Here is a 9,254-nt window from a genome sequence, read left to right as displayed (position 1 = left end):
AGCACAAACATTGCTGCAATGCCTTTAGGAGGACACTCGTGTGAAAGTACTGAACAGGTCATGTATCAGCCTGGTGGATTGCATACCTGGCTGATAGGTGGGGACAGGCCCACAATTTTCAGTTCTTATCTTACAACACTCTAACTCACGTTCTAGAATCTTAATAATTAAGCAGGCAAGAACTAGAGACAAAATCTCCTGTGAATATAATCCTTTTGAAGTCAATGAGAGCTTTTGTTCATTTATGAAGTAGTGACATTTTATTGGTTTACAAATAGCTTTGGGAAAAAAAAAAAAAAACAACACAGCTTTGTGGCAAGGGGACTCCAAAGCTGCATGGAGGAAAGGGAGCTAGTACTTTGCTGAAATGAATGGATTTTTTTAGTAAGAGTCCCAAACAGGCAGTTGATAAATGTGTGCCTCACTCAAACAGCATGTTTGCAAACTCAGAGCGCTGAGGAGCAGAGATCTATGGGAAGCACACAGAAGCCAGTGCTTTGTGGGAACTTGGCTCCACTGGAACAGATGTTCAAAGGATTCATTTTGAGCTTACGTGAAATATTGTTTCTTTGGCTGAGAGGGACCCTGTTTTCCTGTATTTTATAAATGGAGCAAAAGAAATATCCTGTACTAGATTTGAGATGAGGCACTGAGAAGGAGGTGTAGCCCATGAAGAATGGAGTAAAAGCGGCTTTAAGGTGCCTCTGTAGATGCTGAGATTCAAGGCTGCTACAGGCCAATGAATCTTCACATGAAATAGAGCAGCCCTCAGGGATTGTTCTAATTTACACGAGCTTTAGCCAGGCTCCCTATTTCTTGTGCTGTGCACAGCCTAGATTAAGTCTGAATTTCTGCAGCACTGCACACCCTGGAAACTCCCTTTTTGCCCAAGGTAAACTCCTTGAACAGAAATAACTTCTTTACTGTACTGTGGAATTCTTCTCTATCTGGAGTCTCCCTTACCTTTAAATACGTATAGTTCATCCAGTGGTACATGTGTTCATGGTGAGAACCTGGAATTGATCCATCATTTATCTGAGTTTTTACTTTTCCTCTTTGAAGTTAATAGTCCTACTCAGACCTCAACATTTTTTTTTCGAAGTGGCCTGTGACTGCATCTCTTGGTTCTAGTAACATTTTTTCAACATAATATTTAATTGAATTCCTTAATTCTCTCCCTCACATGTTTACATAAAGATTTCATTTTCTCAAACAGTGAAAAAAGTTAAGAATAGTAAGTGGGGTTTAAGTGTTCTTCCTTCTTTGGCACAAAACTGTTTTACCTCAGAAAACTACTATAAAAAGTTGTATTCTGTGTGAGAAATGATCACAGAATTTAGCCTATTATCCTGAAAACCTTTTATTCTCAAAGTGCACCATTGGTACATATAGCACATGAAATCACAGAGAGGCTCTGTGTGGGTACGGAGTGAATCACTCCCTCTCCGTTCAGCCTGTAGTACAGGGAATGGTAGCAGTGATTCATTTCTTTCTAAAGAAAACAGAATAGCCATGATGTCAGGTATAAAACAGACTGAAAGGGATCATAGAAAAGAAGGAAGTGAAGAGAGTTAACTAGTATCCATTCTTTCATTATCACACCACAGATAAAGCATGCTGATGAGGTGTGGGGTGTACTCAGTACTTCCTCAGGACCCCAGTCTGACCAATGCAGAACTCATGAGCAATAATATTCTGAAACAAAATGTAAAGGCTGATTAATTGTTTTAATAGTAATGGAATTTGCTCAATACTAATACAAATTTCTCAATGAGTTAGGAAGGAAGGCTTTAACATGTAATTGATAATTGTCTCCTCTGATCATAACCCTTTATGCTCCTGTTTTCTCCCACTCCATAGCAGAGTGACAGCAAGCCCATGGATTTCTTTTCAAAAATACAGTCACAAGTTGGATGCCAAGATCCTGTGTCTGTATTTTGTGAAAACTATGCAGATAAATTCCAGCTGGCATGCAGTTGTAAATGCCAGTTCTAAATCGTGCAGATATGCATGATAGCCTGGGTTTTTTTCTAGTCCAGTACCTGCTAAGTACATGTAATACATGTTTGGAAGTGCATTAAACTATTGATCTGTGATTTGAACATGTATTTTCATTTTTTGTTTTGATGCTGATGCACTGTTTGGCTGTTAGAATCCCTGCAGGTAAGAATACAATAACTAATAACACTTTCTTTGCTTTCTAGGGTCTTTATGGCAGAATGATGAATTCCTACTTTTCTGGTAAGCAAAAAGCTTTTTCTGTTTCTGATAACAAAGAACAGAAGGTAAATTCTTGTAAGAAAGTATTGCTAAATTGCTTGAGAAAAAACTGTACAATTTCATAATTATATGGCTTATACAGCTGAAAATATTTGAATATTCAAATCTTGTAAGCTACCTAGAAAAGATTTGCAGAACATTATGCTAATTATTCAAAAGAAAATATGGGAGGATTTAACATCCTTGTTAGAAATGCTGATGACCACAGAATGCTCAACTATTTATTTTCATTAACAACTATTTGTAATGTATAAATTCCCTTAAACATAAATAGCTCTCTTCTACAGGTTGAAAAAGGGTGGCTTTCATAGTGTCTTTTACTATTTGAACTGTATAAAATTGATTTTTATTTACGTTTCACTGGAGCTTTGCTGTATGTGTGAATTTAAAAATATGTAGTTTACAAACATAGACATCACTTCTGCATGCTATCATGTTGTTTTAAAAAGATGGTTTCATCTTTCATTTTTTTTTATGGCTGAAAAAGGCAGTATTTATTTTGCCCCTTGATCATAACATCTTTACAATCAAATAAAAGGAAAAATTCATCATCCTGTATGTGTAAAGGTCATCCTAAAATAACACTTCTGAGCAAACTACTGAATCGTATGAGTACATTGTTAAGGAGAAATGTTTTCCAACAGGTCTTGGGCATTCACTTTGCAAAAAATATCCTTTCCCACTACATAAAAATGTAGTCTGAAATCAGCATAGAACTATCATGAAGAGAAACTACTGTGGAAGCTAAAGTGGAAAGAAATATTACTTGAAAAATATCTCATTGGGGCACAATTTCTGACTTAAAATGTGCTTCTTAGTGTTACACTTCAGAGATCTTCCATCTAATGCCAAAAAGAACTTCAGTCTCCATAAAAAAAAAGGAGATTATTCACAAAATTTAATGCATCAGAGCTTAAACCAATGATATATTTAAAATATGTGGGACTGATTTTTTGTTATATCTGATAGAAGCAGTATCAAAGTTGCCAGTGTTCAAGAAAACCAACACCAAAACACAAGTTTTGTGATGACCTTTAAGAATTATTTCTGATCAACATGGAGAGTTGGTTATTCTTTGAAACTTTTTTCTAGGAAAGTAAAACCTGCAGGTGAAGCTGTTTGGATGCACGTGGTTTTGACCTGTAGCTTTACCCCTCTGATAACAGCAATGAGTTCTGCTTTGGCAAGGTCTGTAATGCACTTTTACCTGCCTGCTAAGGGGGAAAGAATGGGGTATTTCAGAATTATCATGCTTGCAGATCCTTCAGGGGCATAGCTGTGATTAAAGAAAGGGAAAAGTCATGTTGAACTAGGGGTGGAGGGGAAGTAAAAAAGAAAAATAAAAGAACAGTCCAAACAGGCATGAGAACTACATTTAACCTCTTTCATCCACAAACATAAAAATGTTCAAGAAGAACTCAAGAGGCATTTTTAATCTAAAAGATTAACTATGTGACAGTTAAGTATGTTTGGGATTAAACCATCAAAGGGCCTGCCTCTTTTGTGTATATTTGCCTATTAGCAGTGGGCCCTTGGCACAAGGATTGTATGAAGGTTGCAGCCACAGACAGACACTTGCACTGCATACACCCTTCTCTGCAATGTTCATTAGACAAAAATATTGTCAAAGGTAAGTGTTTACCAGCAGCTCTAGTCTACTTAAAACCATTTTGGCCTGAGGCTGATTTTGTGAAGAAGGCTTGGGGGAAGGGAAGAAGAGAGACAGAACGTTTCATTTTTTCATGAAAACGAGTGTATTCAGCCAGCATCCTGATCTGAGGTAATTTATAACTCTAAATTTGCATGTTAAGTGAAATTATAATTATTTTTATTTTGAGGACAAATATATGATTTACACTATAAGTGAAGTTGATAGGACAAAAGCTTGGACTTTAAGGGTTACTACAACAAAGACAGTAATGGATTATTTTGGGTAGAATTAATTTTTATGCGTATAACTGTGTACACCTCAATGAATTTTCTCTGACTTGCCCAGGAGTACAGGGTTACTCTGTTGATTATGGATTTCCTTTATGTAAATATTAATTCAAATATAAATGTTTTTTCAAGTCGGGTATCTTTTGTTTAAAGAATGGGAAACTGAGCTTTGTCACATTACTTCCTTTCAACATGGCAAGGCTTTCTTTTAATCTTAAAACCAAGATAAATATCAGAGAATAAAATAAATTGTTAAATAGATAATTAATATCTCTTTAAGAAAATACACTTACCTTCTCATTTCTAACTCTATCTCTGCTTAATGTATAAAGATTAAATGCACATTACCATGAGTAGTCATAACATCTAGATTTTAATCTAAAAATGGATTTTTTTCTATATATGTTAATAAATTATCCTTTACCTCAAATTATTCCTAAATATGTGCCATTTAGTGGTAGCATTTCATCAAATATATAAACATTTTGTCATAAATTTTGAATTCCACAAGTTTTAATATAGGGAAAATCATGTCAGATAAACTGAGAACATAAAAGACCTACTAACACACACAGAAGACAGCTGCAGCTAAAAACTGAAAAAGACAAAAAATAGTTCTCAATTTCTTCTCAATTAAAACTCTGCAATTATTCTTTGAGATTATAGATCTCTATTGGGATTATGGTTACACAGAACTTTTTGGTTCATTTCACAGGAATAATATTCATCTTAATTAGCAAAAACAATTGATGGGCCTTCTCTCTTTTTTACAAGAGGGAGTTCACTTGGTGTACTGATTATGAGTATTAGATTATCCTGATAAATGAAAGGTTCTTGTCTTTCTGAACAGCAGCTGAATATGTTAGCTGTCTTCAGCCTTGTAGCTTCTTTGTTAAACATCACCTTGTTGAGACAGAATGACTTACTTGGTAAGTGGTTGACCCGATTTTTTGTCTGGCACCCTAACATTGCTGGGCATCATGCCAAGATGGATTCTGTAGCTATTTATGACTACATTCAAGGTTCAACTATGCAAATCACAACTATTAGCCAAAAAAGCAGAGCAGATTTGTTTTTTAAATATTTCCATAGCTCACAAGGTCAAAGCATTTGTTTTCACAATTTTAAAATATAGTTTTGTAAGTAATGATCAGTAATGTTTAAAGAGATTGTCACCTTTAACATTTTATTTAGACTGATTTAGACAATACATAAACATTTTTCCTTATGTGCTACAAAATTCTTGTATGGAGCACAGGAAGAAGAGACACAAGCTGAAATGAAAAAAATATGTCTCATTTTATCTGTCTGTGACCCTCTTAGCCACACCATACAGAATTACAGTAAAATAAAAGGAAGATGAACTGTGACAAAACATCTTTGAAGTTTTCAGCCTTCCTCCAAGGCCACCCTGATGCAGCTGCCTGTGGGGAATGGCACAGAAGGGCAAGGACCAAGGGCCTGTCCTGCCCACAGTGCGGGCACACCCACATTGCTCGCACCTCCTTGCTGGGCTTGAAGTCAGGCCTGAATCCCACACAAGTCCCTAGGCAGGATGTGTTCACAATTATTTTTGCCTGACATTTGCCAGACCTAAATTCATCCAGCATCTCTCTGGTGGATTGTACCTGCAGGCAGGTACAGGGCACAGTGGCCCCATAGATCTGTCCTTGCATCAGGCACTGAAACGGTGGTGGTGGTTTGCTGGACTTCAGCTTGGGGATTTCTGTGGGGTTTGGTGTCCTCCCCCCATTCCCATGACATTCAACCCCCACCAAGACTGAAAAGTAAAACTTGTGTAATTTCAAAAGGAGGCAGTGCTACAGAAGTTGTTTGGGACAGGTTTGCCATTTGCTCTGTGTGCTCTCCAGTGTCCATCCTGATTTGAATCCTTTGGTAGTCATTGCTATCATCCTGCAGAATAGCTGTTGTTTTGTCTCAGTTCTACAAAGTAATAATGAAAACATATTTGCAAAACTAGCAATGGTATATGTTATGTAGTAAGAACTGTGTCTACAGAAAATTGAAATGTGATTTAAACACATATAAAAATGATTACTCGTAAGCAGAAATTGAAAAGAGGTTATGTGCACAACTTGTTACAAGATGGATTTTAAAAAGACATTTATCTCTACCATATCCTTATTTCCTGACAAACCTAACAAAAGTATTAATAAACCTTACATGTGTCAACAAACTTACCTACTAAAAATACTCAATTACAAAATAATAATTCCATTCATCCAACACCTAAAGATTCGTCAACAATATAATACGAACAGGCAATAGATAATAAACAATATAGAATATAGAGGCATGGGCATAATGATAATATAGACTATATATAGTAGTCAATATAGTAAATTGAGACATTTCCTCGTAGAGAAAAGGGAAGCAGATTCAAAACCAAGCAGGGTCTGTTTTCTAATAGAGGTTTGGGCATACTTTGGATTAGGTCCTCAGACAGAATCTGAGGTGGGAGCTCACGTGCCTTCATCAGACAAGTATCCTTCACATAACACCAAGCGTGGATAAAGACTGCTTAATTTATTGATTGCAACATAAAATAATTAACAAGGCTGAACCTCTGGTTCAGAGTGTTTCTTTGACTAAAATAAAGGGTTAACATAAAAAACGTAAAACAGTTAATTGTTTTAACATTTTGCCTTATCAGTCAACAGTTTTCTTTATAGTTGTAAAACAAAAAGCATTTTAAAAATATTCTATTGAAGAAGAATCTGAGTGTGAGTTAACAGTGCCTGAGCATAGTTTTCATTTGTGCAATGCTTTTTATTCTTCACCTGAGTTTGGTGGGTTGTGGTAAAATAATGTGTTTCAGCAGAAGGGAAAGAATTACGGGAGAAATGTGAATGAGTGCAGAATAAGGCCAATTATGAAAAAGTAATTGGTCAAAGTCTGATTTCTTTGTTTTAGTTACCATCTACTCAGAGCAGGGCTCATTGATCTTAGTGGGGTTACTTCCCTTACAAACTGCAGGACTGAGGGTAGGGCTTCCCTGAATCATCTGTAACAGTACAACCCCATACTTCTAACAAGGTGTGAAAGAGGCTTCCAACAAAGTAGGGAAGATATTTTAAAGTGGGACAAAAAAATATAGGTTGAATTGGGAATATGGAGATTTTCTATTGAATTCATAGGATTTGTACAAAGAAGTAGAATTTGATCCTTATTAATACAATACAAAGCCTTGGAATTTATTCATTGTTAAACTTCTGTGCTTTAGCCAATTCTTTTTTCAAGACTCCCTTCTCCAAAGAGAGTCACAGAGCCCTGTGTTACGGTAAACATTAGCAACTCTGTCCACAGTCAAGTCTAAAAAATACTTAAGAAACTAAATCCGAGACATTAGCAATAAAAATACTTAGCATGTATTTGTTTCCTGGGAGCCTACATGGAAATTGAATTCCACTGAGCTGCACTTACACAGAACAGAATTCAATTAAAAAAAAAACCCGCCTGAATTCCATGCTGTGAAAAGCCCTTGCAAATTTATTTTAGGGAGTTTGGGTGTGGAGCCTGGACATAGTTTTATTTTATTTTTTAATGGAATCAGTCTTAATGTCTAAGGTTATTCTTTACTTGCCTCTGCTGAACAGTTTTCACATATAAGCCAACGGAGGACAACTCGTTATTAAAGAAGTCAGCAGGTGTCCTGTGCTCTGAAACATATTAAATAAAGAACTCAATGGGATCATGTTGACTGTAAGCTCCACAAAGAAATTAAATAATGAAGACAGCAGCTCTTCAATGAAGACCAGTTCTGCAGAAGTAAAAACGTCTTGTCACAAGGTGGAAAGTTTTCCTACATGTTTTTACTGAAATCTCTGTTCTGGCATTTTCTGAAAACAGGCAGTCTATAGATTTTAGACACTTAAACTTTCTGACTGGAATCTTATGCAATAGAGAGTGACAAGAGGAATAATATTCAGGAACCAAATAGTCCAATGCTGCTCTTCTCTTCACACTTTCACTGTTCAACAAAAGAGCCATTGCAAAATGGCCTTGTTATCCATCTCAAGTTTGTTGGAGTGTCTTATCCATGTCAATATTAATATGAAACACCCCTTCAAAATAAAAAAAAAAAAGAATAGGAAAGGGTCCATTGTATTTTTAGTTAATATTTTTTCAGAGTATGAAGCCTTCCAGCCATTTAAAATACCAGAAACATTTAAAACACAGTCCCCTTTTCGATTTAAATGTATTTTTGGATATTAACTTTAAACTACATTGGGAAGGTTCAGAATTAATATAAATACAGTTTTGAACTTCCCACTTATTCTGAGTTGTTAAGTAATTGCACCAGACAAATGTTTTTAGAGTGGGCTTAATATAAGGAATCACAAAATTTATTGGGTGTTAATTTATTGAAAATTTTGTCATGCAATAATTGTATGAAGAAAATTGACAATTAAGAAACATAACTAAGTCTCTTTTTGAAGAAAAATTAAACTTGATTTAATTCTCTTTGGAAAAATAAAAGTTGACTTCAACAGAAGTAAGTCTGGGCAACTCAGAGTTGATTGGAAAATAAATTATCCTAAGTGCATCCAGACTCACCGAGCATCTTTAAGAAACAGAGTGTTCATAATGAACCGAAGTCTTCTGACAGCTTAATATGACTTTAAAATAACTAATATGAAAAAATATTGCAAAACCTTTGTTGACCAGGTGTTTTCCCTTTTTATCAATACAATATATTCCTATAATGGCCATCCCATGCTCTGTCATTAAATTGTGAGTTTTCCTTTCAGGTGCTTTGCCTCAGACATATGGAATTCTCATCTGCAGTTTTTACCTCCAGCCTCCCAAGTTAATCACACAGGGCTTCTTGAAGAACAATTTGCTGCAAACACAATTCCACAATCCGGGCCTCAGTGAGTTAGTATGAATTTATCAGGACAATTAAAAACTTCTCCAAAACTCCCCACTAATTTTAGTACAAGGTGACACATTTGCCTTTATTTTTGATTTCTAAGTTAATATTTTTGTTGGGAATAAGTATTTGTAGGACTGGG

At 35.6% G+C, this 9,254-nt stretch overlaps 1 protein-coding gene across 1 annotated transcript in view; it reads left to right on the top strand.

Annotated features, from left to right (window-relative positions):
* The first annotated feature begins 2,201 nt into the window (after positions 1–2,201).
* The window catches only part of ADGRL2 (adhesion G protein-coupled receptor L2), a 176,984-nt gene continuing 169,931 nt past the window's right edge, over positions 2,202–9,254 (top strand). Inside the window, exon 1 of the mRNA XM_017729992.1 lies at positions 2,202–2,241. The gene's annotated coding sequence lies outside the window, so the exon portion shown is untranslated. The remainder of the gene's footprint in view (positions 2,242–9,254) is intronic.

Source organism: Corvus brachyrhynchos, unplaced genomic scaffold (genome assembly GCF_000691975.1).
Source record: "Corvus brachyrhynchos isolate BGI_N302 unplaced genomic scaffold, ASM69197v1 scaffold101, whole genome shotgun sequence".
Lineage (NCBI taxonomy): Eukaryota > Metazoa > Chordata > Aves > Passeriformes > Corvidae > Corvus > Corvus brachyrhynchos.
This window is presented reverse-complemented; position numbering and strand designations above follow the sequence as displayed.